The sequence below is a fragment of the Protomyctophum parallelum genome (assembly GCF_964188405.1).
Source record: "Protomyctophum parallelum genome assembly, chromosome: 19".
Lineage (NCBI taxonomy): Eukaryota > Metazoa > Chordata > Actinopteri > Myctophiformes > Myctophidae > Protomyctophum > Protomyctophum parallelum.
The window spans coordinates 3,524,410-3,539,670 of NC_139717.1; positions in this window are offsets into that span (position 1 = coordinate 3,524,410).

Here is a 15,261-nt window from a genome sequence, read left to right on the forward strand (position 1 = left end):
ACAGCTTTGAAGATGGAGAGGGCCACACCATCTCCAGAGGGGCCACATTGCATATTACTGTTGTCGTATATGGACTCGATAATTCTATAACATAATCATTCTTAAATCAACTACACTGTGCTAAGTCAATGTGGGAATCTGCATGTAGTCTAGCTGGAGCCATCATGCCTAGATAGTAAGTGGCCTGGCTGGCTAGGTGTGACAGGAAGTTTGCATATGCTATTGTTTCCACCAACAGGTCACTTGATTAAGTCTCAAGACAGCATTTCTATGCATCTGAATGACATTCGTATGTAAAAATACCGTCTGTCCTCCCAGGAAGACCTCTGTTGTAGACCACATATAAGGTCTGTGTTTGCGATGTTAAAGGAGTCTTATAGGGGCCTAGCCATCGAGAGGTGGTTAGGCTGTGTCCTGCTCCCGTGGGCCAGCTCGCCTGGTCCACGGGGAAGCTCTGCTGTTCTGTGTAATCTCTCAATAAATACAACTCTGAATGCATCTTCAATTCACATCTCTCTGCGTGCTCCTTCATCTGATCGTCTGAGGGTTTTGATGCCGAGAAACTCTTCGTCCTTATTTGTCGATTTTAGTCAAGTTAGATAGTGTACTTGAAGTAGGAATATTTACTTCAGTTGGAGCCTGAAAAAACTGCTTTTGGAGTGGATCATTCCATTCCAGGTAAAAAGAACCGTGGACCAGTGGACAATTTGGACAATTTGGCGTTGAGTTGAATTTTATTTTTTCGGCGAACGGCGGTCGGCGGAACAAAGGGAGTTGGACCAACAGCACGTGCGGTGCTCTCCGACGTGGACGGCGACGCAGCGGGAGGAAGCGCCTCTACAGCGCATCGGATGGCGACCTGCGGATCTACACATATCGGCGGGAAGCGGCGGCGATCCGACCGGGGAAAGCGACACTACAAGCGGCGAGAGGATGCGTCTCTTCACGGCAAGCATGCAGCGGCCAGGAGGGAGGCGTTCTACAAGGCCTTCAACGAGTGAGTCTTCACCGAGGGGGGTCCCCGACGATGCGGCGAGCGAGTGCTTTCGTCACGGCGTGCGGCGAGAGGACGGCACGTCAGCGATCGCGAGCGGAGACGTTTTCATTCATTCTTCATTCTTCAAACAGAGCAGATCTGCAAGCTCACGTGTTGCGTTTTGATCGATCCGTAGCTGCACGAGCGTACATATTTTTCTTTCCAGTCATTATGTGATATTTTATATTCATAGTGTCTGGAAGGGGGGAGTGTGACTGTGTGTTGGATGGGACGAAGGACAATGGACACACACGTGAGTGGCAGTGCGGGGAAAAAGCAACAAGGTTTTCTTCATAACATGATGCAGTCCTCAGGTTGACCACAAAAGGTACGTCACAAGTCACATGTTTAGAGGGGAGAAATTATATTTGAGAAGGATTTAAAATACAGTATGAATAAGTTCTGTGTCGAATTGTGGGCTAAAGTAACCAGAGCGAAAATGGTGGTCAGAATAGTTAAATCTGTTAACCTTACTCGGTCTGTAGGCCTAGTATGGGGCTAAAAGTAACTGTGGTGAAAAAGTAGCATGATATTGGGTTATCGCTTCATCTTGGAGCAGTGACTGTGTTTTTACGGTAGATTGACTTTTTCTCAAACGAATAATAGATATTAAACAAGTTAAGAGACAATGTTTTGCGACACTAAAAGAGTTCATTTATAACAGATGGAAGAGTTTCAACAATCTATCTGTATTCAAAACGTTTGTGTAATGTAAGTTTATTCAACATATATGTAGGCATGTGTTGATATGTGTTTTGTCGAAGTTTAAATTAGTTAAAAAAGTTGATTAAAGAGCCTATGGGTCTTGGAAATGATTAAATAATGTTTAGCTCGATTGAAACAATTGTATGTGGCTGTGTCAGACGGACGATAGTGGCCCTATCAATACGCGTCAGTACGTAATTCGTCTTGGTATTAATAGAGCTAATTATTGTTTTCTCGTATGAAATTTAGTGTGAATAATAGTCAACTAAGAAAAGGCAGTTAGGTGCCGCGACGTGCGAGGTTTTGCTGTTAATATCGAGATAATTTAGCCTGTAAAGGTGAGATAAGTTAACAGTAGTAGCGTAGATGCTACATTTACTCCGGCTGCCAAAAACAGACTGGAATAATGAGATCGCAGCGTGCTGTTATCAAAATCGAGGCTTTCGTCAACGGGACCAATTTCAAAATATATACGGGATTATTAAGCGGGTCTGTAAAAACTTGTGTGTTTTAAAAATGGAAACACAGGGTAAGACAAAGGGGTGGTGTGTTTAAATGTCAGTTAATTGTGCTAAATCATGTTCCATTTTTGCATTGTTTGAAAGATTACCTAGTTGTCAGGAAAGTGGTTTAAATTGGAGTAAATAATTAGGTAAATTGAGTCATAAATATAGCCTATTATGAATCAAAGAGGTTTTCCTCAAGACGTGAAGAGAGTTTTCGTTATTATAATTTAGACTCTGGCCTGTTAAGGTAAGCAACCATGCCTTAGTAGAGTAGAATTTAAAGCAATATAAACGTATATGTATGACGTCCTAAATATCAAGAAAGCGGTAATATTCAACTATCAGGGATAAATAAGGCTAAAGAGAAATCATTTATGACAAGCTGTATATCCTAAAAAATGTAAATGCAAATGTCAAATTTCATATATGCATGAATATGCCTGGAATTATTTTGGGAACCTTTAAAGTGTAACGTTCTGTTGTTTCTTTCCTAATGTTTAGTATGTCATGTGATTGGGTCAAGGGGGGTGTAATAGAATTATTGTTCCATATTTTTATGTGACCATCATCATGGTGATGGTCAAGGGGGGAAATGTCGTATATGGACTCGATAATTCTATAACATAATCATTCTTAAATCAACTACACTGTGCTAAGTCAATGTGGGAATCTGCATGTAGTCTAGCTGGAGCCATCATGCCTAGATAGTAAGTGGCCTGGCTGGCTAGGTGTGACAGGAAGTTTGCATATGCTATTGTTTCCACCAACAGGTCACTTGATTAAGTCTCAAGACAGCATTTCTATGCATCTGAATGACATTCGTATGTAAAAATACCGTCTGTCCTCCCAGGAAGACCTCTGTTGTAGACCACATATAAGGTCTGTGTTTGCGATGTTAAAGGAGTCTTATAGGGGCCTAGCCATCGAGAGGTGGTTAGGCTGTGTCCTGCTCCCGTGGGCCAGCTCGCCTGGTCCACGGGGAAGCTCTGCTGTTCTGTGTAATCTCTCAATAAATACAACTCTGAATGCATCTTCAATTCACATCTCTCTGCGTGCTCCTTCATCTGATCGTCTGAGGGTTTTGATGCCGAGAAACTCTTCGTCCTTATTTGTCGATTTTAGTCAAGTTAGATAGTGTACTTGAAGTAGGAATATTTACTTCACTGTCCAAGCAAAAAATAGCCAATCTACAAGCTCAAAACGTGTCGCAGTGCGACGGGTTTTGATCTTGTAGATCAGCTATTTTTTTGCTATACTTGAATTGCAAATCGTGAATTATTATTATTATTATTTTTTTCCTATTTTTGAAATGGAATCCTGAAAAGCTACTAAAAGTATTAGACTCAAGTAATTAAAGTGGGTCATGTTTGTATATGTGTGGAATTGTTACAGCTGAAATCAATAAATATATCGGTATTCTGATATTAACCTGAGGGCCGCATTAAGTGAAGGTGAGGGCCCCCAGTTGCCCATGCATGTTCTAAATGGTAAATGGTGCATTTATATAGCGCAATTTATCCAAGGCGCTTTACATAGATTGTGCATTACATTCACCCATTCACACACACATTCATACACCGATTGCAGCGGAAGCCATGCAAGGCACCAACCAGCACATCGGGAGCAATTTGGGGTTCAGTGTCTTGCCCAAGGACACTTTGACATGTAGACAGGAGGAGGAGCCGGGATTCGAACCGCCGACCCATGGATCATTGGACGACCTGCTCTACCTCCTGAGCCACAGCCCCCCCATGTTCTATGACATGAAATACTGTATCTTGGCCCCGGACGACTGGGGTGGCCGTCTGGGCCTGTACACCTACTGTAGGTAGTCCTGTCACACTACTGTATCTATCACCTATAGGTAGCTGATGTCCCTCTCCATGTCCTCTCAGACTACTGTATCTATCAATAAAGGATGAAAACCCCTTTATCTTCATGGTGGGCTAACAGTAATCAAAAGAAAACTAAACATCCTAAACCTTACTAATTAAAATCAGAAGAAACCTACTCCTAACACACCTACTCAAAACACAGGATAAAACACAGTCGACAAGGATAACCCACCCCTACCAACCCAACAGGCGGTTAAAATCAATGGACAGTAACACATCCATCAAACATTGAGTGACATGATCGCTGCCAGTCCAGATATCTGGGAGTGGAGTGGAGGGACGTCGAGACCCCTCCCTAACTACCTTAATTGCCCGCTAGAAGGCTGGAACCAATCAGCTCTGTGGAACAATGAGCACAATCAATCAATCAATCAATCACTCACTCACTCATTCAACCAGCCAGCCGTGCGAACCCACACAGACAGACAGAAAGATACATCCACTAATCCACTGGTTTCCCAAACCTTTTTCATGTCAAGGACCCCCAAATTGACACTCATTAGCCCGTGGACCCCCATTAGAAAATACATGCCAGGGACCCCCATATATGAGAAGATTTTTACGGCTGTAGCAGAGATTCTCAACCCGTTTAATTTCAAGGACCCTCAGTTTGACATGTGTTAGTTTACGGATGCCCCATCTAATGGCATTTCTATCTCTGAGACCCCCAATTTATATTGTAAAATCAATGTTAATTTAACTCTGAGAGTGTACAAATGGAACCAAATGAACACAGGTCCATTTGGGTTCATCATAAGAACTACGTTTATATATTTTCCAAAAGGAATCCGCCCTTCAACACATTATGTCTCCTACTGTAGACTATAGTTTTATACTGTACCATAATAATGTGTCTAGTCCAGTCCCAAGACATTGTCAGTGTCATATTGATTGGTTGAAGACCCTGCTATCTGCACCCACCACCACCACCACCACCACAACACAGCATCAAGGGCACCCAGTGTGTTGTTGTATAACTTTATCACACTATAATCCCCACTGTGGAGTCAGTGGGGAACGGCATTCAAAGCTGCATGCTGCCCATTTTACTGTTTGACAACAAAGCTTTAACCCATTCAGACCCCAGGACGATTCTACAAATGCCTTCTAAATGCAGTTTTCTGAAAAACCCTATGTTGCTACAGTATGTCAGTCGTATGTCAAACATTTTCACGTCAAGGACCCACAGAATTATCTGTATTTGGCCGCGGGACTCCCATCTGAAAATATGATGTTCCAGGAGGGACCCCTCCCAAAAGCAAAGACTCAAGTTAAAAAACGTTCGCTCTGAAAGAATATATTTTTTTACGATTCTTCTAAAATAGCAGACCTACAAGCTCGTAGCGCGGCACTCGGTGCCGCGCTATGAGCTTGTAGATCTGCTATTTTTCAATAGCTAAAGCATAACAATGTTTAAAACACCAAAAGGGGGTTCTCGGCTCGCCCAGAATGGGTTAACTCTCTGAAACAGGCCCGCTTTATTCCAGTGGTGAAAGAATGGCATCTAATTCCCCTCCTCTTCCCGACGGGGACAACCCCAAAGCTGCTTTGAAATGCCATTGATCCAAACAGCCTCTCCGCTAAACATGCGAAGGGCTTATTTTCTGTCTTGATCTATCTGTCGCTCAGCAGAGGCTCTAAAAGATGAGGGATTTTCGTGCTTGGTTTGAGTCACAGGGTGTTATTCTACGGATGGCTCCCAACGCAGGAATTATAGAGCCATGAGAATGCATACTTCTGCACAATCTTAAAACGCCGGGACAACAACGCTCCACACGTCCCAAACTCTTCTCCCTTCTGGCTCCAAAACTGTGGAATGCACTTCCCATTGCAGTCAGAACTGCAGCATCACTCCCAATCTTCCGCCGTAGTCTGAAAACCCACCTTTTCAGACTCCATCATGGCCCATAGCACTTACCCTAACCCCTTAGATAGCACTTCTGTAGACTTAGATAGCATTTGATACAGACTTATAGCATGTTATGTAGACAGCACTATAATTGCATTGTATGTAGTCATAGCACGCCATAGTACATATGTATAGCATAGTAGTATAGATGTATAGTTTACATGTATAGTTTCATTATATAGATATTCCACTGTTACTTTCTTAGCTTACACATGTTTCATGATAAATGCTTTTTATGTGATGTATTCCCATGCTTTTTTGTTCTCGCTTAATGTAAATCGCTCTGGATTAAGAGCGTCTGCTAAATGCCTAAATTGTAAATTGTAAATTGTAATCTTGTTTTATTTTTATGGAAAGAAAATTTAAATGTTTTGAAACTACTGTACAGTGTTTGTTTATCTACCAGACAGTGGCCTTGTGGTTACGGCAACCTCCCCCGTGTTTCTTCACTAGTCCACCCATCGACTGATCTAATAAACGGCAACCTCCCCTGTGTTTCTTCACTAGTCCACCCATCGACTGATCTAATATACGGCAACCTCCCCCGTGTTTCTTCACTGGTCCACCCATCGACTGATCTAATATACGGCAACCTCCCCCGTGTTTCTTCACTAGTCCACCCATCGACTGATCTAATATACGGCAACCTCCCCCGTGTTTCTTCACTGGTCCACCCATCGACTGATCTAATATACGGCAACCTCCCCCGTGTTTCTTCACTAGTCCACCCATCGACTGATCTAATATACGGCAACCTCCCCCGTGTTTCTTCACTAGTCCACCCATCGACTGATCTAATATACGGCAACCTCCCCCGTGTTTCTTCACTAGTCCACCCATCGACTGATCTAATATACGGCAACCTCCCCCGTGTTTCTTCACTGGTCCGATCCAGAAGAACACAGTTTGTCGGCCACTCCTACAGAGCTGACAATGAGGTTATATATCTTCCCTTCTCCTCTGGAGTCCTGCCTCAAAGCAGACCAGAGGTATAGAAAACTGTCGTTCCCCAGATGTCATCGCTATAGAGCGTCGCAGTCCCTCCCCCTTTCAGAACAACGAGTGGCCCAGGAAATAAATCCCAATGCATTTTCCTCATAGGCATTTCTTAAAGTATTTATTTAAAGACGGTTACGCCGCGGACAAAGCCAACTCGGATCGTGACGAATCATGACAATGAACACAATGTTTTGGGCCGATCAAATAATTTATAAGAAGAAAAACAAAACAAATAGTGTTGCCTCCTGCTCATTGTTCATTGTCATGATTTGTCACGATCCGAGTTGGCTTTGTCCGCGGCGTAACCGTCTTTAAATAAATACTTAAAATAAATACTACTAAAGAAATGCCTATGAGGAAAATGAACAGCGATTTATTTTCCGGGTCTCTCGAGGGGGCGGGACTGCGACGCTCTATAGGGGACACAGGCATCAGTAAGCAGGAACTGGGGATGGCAATGAAGGACCGGGAAGTCTGGCGTAATATTGTGAAATCCACGATCTCGACCGCGGTCGAAAAATGATGATGATGATGATTGTGGTTAGAGTGTCCGCCCTGAAACTGGGAGGCCGGGGGTTCGATCCCCCCAGCCGGGTCATACCAAAGACTGGACCCAATGCCTCCCTGCTTGGCACTCAGCATCAATGGGTTGGATTGAGGGGTCAGTCCCTGCTTGGCACTCAGCATCAATGGGTTGGATTGAGGGGTCAGTCCCTGCTTGGCACTCAGCATCAATGGGTTGGATTGGGGGGTCAGTCCCTGCTTGGCACTCAGCATCAATGGGTTGGATTGGGGGGTCAGTCCCTGCTTGGCACTCAGCATCAATGGGTTGGATTGGGGGGTCTGTCCCTGCTTGGCACTCAGCATCAATGGGTTGGATTGGGGGGTCTGTCCCTGCTTGGCACTCAGCATCAATGGGTTGGATTGGGGGGTCAGTCCCTGCTTGGCACTCAGCATCAATGGGTTGGATTGAGGGGTCAGTCCCTGCTTGGCACTCAGCATCAATGGGTTGGATTGGGGGGTCAGTCCCTGCTTGGCACTCAGCATCAATGGGTTGGATTGGGGGGTCAGTCCCTGCTTGGCACTCAGCATCAATGGGTTGGATTGGGGGGTCAGTCCCTGCTTGGCACTCAGCATCAATGGGTTGGATTGGGGGGTCAGTCCCTGCTTGGCACTCAGCATCAATGGGTTGGATTGGGGGGGTCAGTCCCTGCTTGGCACTCAGCATCAATGGGTTGGATTGGGGGGTCAGTCCCTGCTTGGCACTCAGCATCAATGGGTTGGATTGGGGGGTCAGTCCCTGCTTGGCACTCAGCATCAATGGGTTGGATTGGGGGGTCAGTCCCTGCTTGGCACTCAGCATCAATGGGTTGGATTGGGGGGTCAGTCCCTGCTTGGCACTCAGCATCAATGGGTTGGATTGGGGGGTCAGTCCCTGCTTGGCACTCAGCATCAATGGGTTGGATTGAGGGGGTCAGTCCCTGCTTGGCACTCAGCATCAATGGGTTGGATTGGGGGGTCAGTCCCTGCTTGGCACTCAGCATCAATGGGTTGGATTGGGGGGTCAGTCCCTGCTTGGCACTCAGCATCAATGGGTTGGATTGGGGGGTCAGTCCCTGCTTGGCACTCAGCATCAATGGGTTGGATTGGGGGGTCAGTCCCTGCTTGGCACTCAGCATCAATGGGTTGGATTGGGGGGTCAGTCCCTGCTTGGCACTCAGCATCAAAGGGTTGGATTGGGGGGTCAGTCCCTGCTTGGCACTCAGCATCAATGGGTTGGATTGAGGGGGTCAGTCCCTGCTTGGCACTCAGCATCAATGGGTTGGATTGGGGGGTCAGTCCCTGCTTGGCACTCAGCATCAATGGGTTGGATTGGGGGGTCAGTCCCTGCTTGGCACTCAGCATCAATGGGTTGGATTGGGGGGTCAGTCCCTGCTTGGCACTCAGCATCAATGGGTTGGATTGAGGGGTCAGTCCCTGCTTGGCACTCAGCATCAATGGGTTGGATTGAGGGGTCAGTCCCTGCTTGGCACTCAGCATCAATGGGTTGGATTGGGGGGTCTGTCCCTGCTTGGCACTCAGCATCAATGGGTTGGATTGAGGGGGTCAGTCCCTGCTTGGCACTCAGCATCAATGGGTTGGATTGGGGGGTCTGTCCCTGCTTGGCACTCAGCATCAATGGGTTGGATTGGGGGGTCAGTCCCTGCTTGGCACTCAGCATCAATGGGTTGGATTGAGGGGTCAGTCCCTGCTTGGCACTCAGCATCAATGGGTTGGATTGGGGGGTCAGTCCCTGCTTGGCACTCAGCATCAATGGGTTGGATTGGGGGGGTCAGTCCCTGCTTGGCACTCAGCATCAATGGGTTGGATTGGGGGGTCAGTCCCTGCTTGGCACTCAGCATCAATGGGTTGGATTGGGGGGTCAGTCCCTGCTTGGCACTCAGCATCAATGGGTTGGATTGGGGGGTCAGTCCCTGCTTGGCACTCAGCATCAATGGGTTGGATTGGGGGGTCAGTCCCTGCTTGGCACTCAGCATCAATGGGTTGGATTGGGGGGTCAGTCCCTGCTTGGCACTCAGCATCAATGGGTTGGATTGAGGGGGTCAGTCCCTGCTTGGCACTCAGCATCAATGGGTTGGATTGGGGGGTCAGTCCCTGCTTGGCACTCAGCATCAATGGGTTGGATTGGGGGGTCAGTCCCTGCTTGGCACTCAGCATCAATGGGTTGGATTGGGGGGTCAGTCCCTGCTTGGCACTCAGCATCAATGGGTTGGATTGGGGGGTCAGTCCCTGCTTGGCACTCAGCATCAATGGGTTGGATTGGGGGGTCAGTCCCTGCTTGGCACTCAGCATCAAAGGGTTGGATTGGGGGGTCAGTCCCTGCTTGGCACTCAGCATCAATGGGTTGGATTGAGGGGGTCAGTCCCTGCTTGGCACTCAGCATCAATGGGTTGGATTGGGGGGTCAGTCCCTGCTTGGCACTCAGCATCAATGGGTTGGATTGGGGGGTCAGTCCCTGCTTGGCACTCAGCATCAATGGGTTGGATTGGGGGGTCAGTCCCTGCTTGGCACTCAGCATCAATGGGTTGGATTGAGGGGTCAGTCCCTGCTTGGCACTCAGCATCAATGGGTTGGATTGAGGGGTCAGTCCCTGCTTGGCACTCAGCATCAATGGGTTGGATTGGGGGGTCTGTCCCTGCTTGGCACTCAGCATCAATGGGTTGGATTGAGGGGGTCAGTCCCTGCTTGGCACTCAGCATCAATGGGTTGGATTGGGGGGTCTGTCCCTGCTTGGCACTCAGCATCAATGGGTTGGATTGGGGGGTCAGTCCCTGCTTGGCACTCAGCATCAATGGGTTGGATTGAGGGGTCAGTCCCTGCTTGGCACTCAGCATCAATGGGTTGGATTGGGGGGTCTGTCCCTGCTTGGCACTCAGCATCAATGGGTTGGATTGGGGGGTCAAATCAACTAATGATCCCAGAGCACGCTGCGGCTCACCGCTCCTAGAGATGGGTCAAATGTGGAGAACTAATGTCACTGTGGTAACGTGTGAGACTATTATCGTACGACTTTACCAATGAAATGAAATGAAAATTTGTCAATGAAATTATCGCTACTGTCGTGTAAACCTTGTATGTCCACAGTTTCTTTTTAGGAAATGGGAATAGTAGTATATTATTTAGTAACAAGCCCTTGTTAATCATTTTAATTGGGTATTCATACATTTTCTTTTGTAGATTTGTAGAATCGGCCAAAATGGGTTAATCACTACAAAGTAGTGACAAAATTATGTTCCGATTTTTTCTATTGGCAAGAATGGACATGCAGGTTAGCCTGGGATAACCCTGCTGCCTCTGTGTGTGTGTGTGTGTGTGTGCGTGCGTGCGTGCGTGCGTGCGTGCGTGCGTGCGTGCGTGTGTGTGTGTGAGCGCATGTGTAAACTGGAACAAAGTCTAAACCTTTTGTTTGATCAAGAGAGGTGAGCACACAATGAATACATTCTGGAAAGTTTATGCTTTCAATGTGACCATTTCACCAGAATACAGTACAGTACAGTACAGTACAGTACAGTACAGTACAGTACAGTACAGTACAGTACAGTACAGTACAGTACAGTACAGTACAGTACAGTACAGTACAGTACAGTACAGTACAGTACAGTACAGTACAGTACATTTCATCTAGCACAGAATAAAGGATTTGGAAGAACTTTTCCAATGCCATTTCTTCCGCTTGTATGAACAAAACTAATTTACGTTCTCGCCCTTCATGTATAATTTCCAAAGACAACAGAGTCAGGTTTATAATATGGGCGTGCATTATTAATATTGCCCGAACAAATAATTAGAAAGAAGAAAAAAACAGCAGGTTATACAACACTTTTTTTTTGGTTGTTTTTCTTCTTTGTTTGGTCCAAAATATTGTGTGTGTTGTCACATGATTTGTCACGACTCTATAGTTGGCTTCGTACGACGCTTAAAAAGGTCTTTAACCCTCTAAGACCCAGCGTTGCTTTTTAGCAACAATTTTATTTTATTTAATTACTAAATTATTATAATTCTTTTCTGTTCTTTTTTCACCTAAACGTCATCAGTGATGTTCATTGCAATGCCATTTCAATGCCATTGGTCATGATATTTGCATATAAATACCCCCCACAGAGGCTGAAATTCACACAAATTAAAAATGTCTGGACTCTGTGCGATTTTGAACATTTTTTTAACCTAAGACTTTTGACCTTTACCCTAATAAAAGTAGGTAGAATAATTGTAATATATGTTTTTTTGTGATCATTAGAATGTCTAGAACATGTTTTATTCATTATTGTGAAAGATATCCCCCAAATGTGAAATATTAATTTATTATATTATTATATAATTATTATATAATTATTATAAATTCAAACCTTATTATTCAAACCTTATCAAACTTTATTTTTTTATTATTTTTAACATATGTTTTAGTGTCAGTCCTAGTAGTACAAAGTAGTAGTAAGGTTGAAATCTATTTTTTGCAAGTAGAAATTAATGCGGGTGTTAGAGGGTTAAATAAATACTTTTTTAAATGTCTACGGGGGCCTCATGGCGTCGTCATGAAAGGGGGGCCTGGGGGACCCCGACGCTCTATAGCTTTACCACAAGCTGGCCCCTGGAGACTTTAGACCACCACCGCAGCAGGGGGCCAAACGTACAGTACAGTACACCCTCTCATGATGCAATATGTGATGATTAGATGCATTTTTATTTTATCTTGAGAAAGCCTGAGCTACAGTAGAGCCACTGCTGGGATGATCAAAGTTATAACCAATTTTGGGCCGGGAACCCCTTTTGGGGTGTTTTTAACAATATGTTATAATTTAGCTATTGAAAAATAGCAGACCTACAAGCTCATAGCGCGCCACCGAGTGTCGCGCTATGAGCTTGTAGGTCTGCTATTTTTTTTGAAAAAAATCGTTAAAATGTGCCTCAAATCTTTCCGAAAATTGTCATGATTTAGAAAACTTTTTTTTTTTTTTTTTTCTCGACGTCAGGCCTGAATGGGTTAAAGTCTCTCTCACACACACACACACGCACACGCACACGCACACACACACACACACACACACACACACACACACACACACACACACACACACACACACACACACACACACACACACACACACACACACACACACACACACCAATTAGCGGTGTCCAGTGCAAACACAAGAAGAAAGACCAAAGGCAAGGCTGGCATTACTGGGCAGCCACTGGGCAAGGACTATACAGTAGGTACAGTAGCTGGAGCTCATTATTATTAGTGTGCACGGGCTGGAGCTGTGCACACAATGATCCATTATTAACCCATTCTGACCTGAGATCAGATTCATACGAGGTTTTCCAACTGGACACACACTGGTCTGATTAACCCATTCTGACCTGAGATCAGATTCTAAAAATGTCAGTCGCTCTTCGATTTTTCAAAAATAGCAGACCTACAAGCTCGTATCGCGCCACTCGGTGGCGCGATATGAGCTTGTAGATCTGCTATTTTTAAATAGCTAAAGCATAACATGATGCCGACACCAAAATGGGTGCCCGGTCAGAATGGATTAATGACATGACGACGCGTCCCCTAGGGGTCCGAGGGGACCAAGGACCACCAGTGTTGTTTTTGGCAGCAAATTTCTGTTTTAGTTTTAGTCATAATATAGTCTCTTGAATAGTTTTCACTTAGTTTTAGTCACATTTTAGTCACCTGGAATGTTCTAGTGTTTAGTCTCGTTTTAGTCGACTAAATGTCATACGATTTTAGTCGACTAAATCTACAGTTGATTTAGTCGACTAAAATGTGTTTTGAGAGGCCTTGATGTCGTTGTAATGACATATTTTACACTTTGGTTGCATGCTGAAAATAGCAGATCTACAATCTCACAACGCAGATCTGCTATTTTCAGCATGCAACCCAGCATAAAACTGGATCTGTTGTCCACTAGTCCCTTCCTAACATTTTAGTCTAGTTTTTATTTGTCGACTAAATTGTCAGTATATTTAGTCTTAGTTTTAGTCACTGTAGCTTAGTTTCATTTAGTTTCCATTAGTTTTTGTCAGTGGAAAAAGGTAGTCGACGAACATTTTTCGTCTTAGTTTTAGTCAACACTGAGTACCACGTTGGGGAACCCCGGGCTGGTCAAGAGGTTCAAGTTGTTAATACTACCTATAGTATGAGCTGAACTATCCCTTTAATACTGTATACCTAGTATGAGTTGAACTATCCCTTTAATACTGTATACCTAGTATGAGCCAGGTATTTGTCCCATCTTTTGGTGTTTTAAAGCATTATGTTATGCTTTAGCTATTGAAAAATAGCAGATCTACAAGCTATGAGCTTGTAGATCTGCTATTTTTTTCTTAATCGTGAAAATGTGGCGCAAATCTTTGAATATATATTCTTTCAGAGCGGGGGGTGGTGTCCCTGGAACAACATATTTTCAGATGGGGGCTAAATACAGATAATTTTTGGGGTCCGTGACGTGAAATAGTTTTGAGAACCACTGACACAGAAAACAAATTTCAACTTCACAGATACAACGCAGACAGACACAACGCAGACAGACACAACGCAGACAGACACAACGCAGACAGACACAACGCAGACAGACGCAGACAGACACAACGCAGACAGACTGGAGTGAAAGTCACAGAAGAAAGGACAACCTTGGCCGCAGCAATCACAACACCTGTCCCGTCTAATCCATGTGCACATTATGATGGATCATAAGTCAGTGAGGACATGTTTGTGCGCACCCATGACGCAAGAGTCCCTCCCTGTACACAACAATGGCAAATGCAGACAATGAATAATACAGACATGGACAGTTATATTCAATTCAAAGAGGACTATACATGACTGAACCTTATGTTGCATTTAATTTAAAAAGAGGACAGAGGTGTCCCTCTGTGCCCAGTTAAAGGACAACTTTAGTTTTTTTTTCAACCAAGGTTCATGTTTTAGGTTTAGGTGAGTGTTCATTTTCTTTCATTTGCTGCTTTCTTTCGTTTTAGGGATTTTAGCTCTTTTTCACATGGGGGGGGGGGGGGGGGGGGGGGGGGCATTCGAGCATGGGGCTAAATATGTATTTTTTTACAAAATATTATGGCGATTTTATTTATTTATTATTTACTATAGTCCTAATAAACCCCAAGAAATTACATCTGGCCACAAAAGATCACAGGATCTACTGAATGTGACAAACTGACATATTGAGCCTATACACACAGTATAAGCCTTCCCCCAGTAGGCTACCTTCACATTCAGTAGATCCTGTGATATTCTGTGGCCAGATGTAATTTCCTGGGGTCTAGTAGGACTATAGTAAATAATAAATAAATAAATCACCATCAAATTTGGTAAAAAAATACATATTTAGCCCCGTGCTCGAATGCCCCCGCCCCCCTGTCAAAAAGAGCTAAAATCCCTAAAACGAAAGAAAGCAGCAAATGAAAGAAAATTAACACTCACCTTTTAGTTTCTCTAATGACAACCTAAGACATGAACCTTGGTTGAAAAAAACTAAAGTTGTCCTTTAAGATCTGGTGCTGTTACCTCTGGCAGTCGAGGTTGGCAGATATACTGGCGTTGCTGAGGAGCAGCGACTGTGTGCAGATCTGTTTTGGATGTCTTGAGTGTTTTATGTTAAACTGGTTGTTCAGTAATTAAGTTTTTGT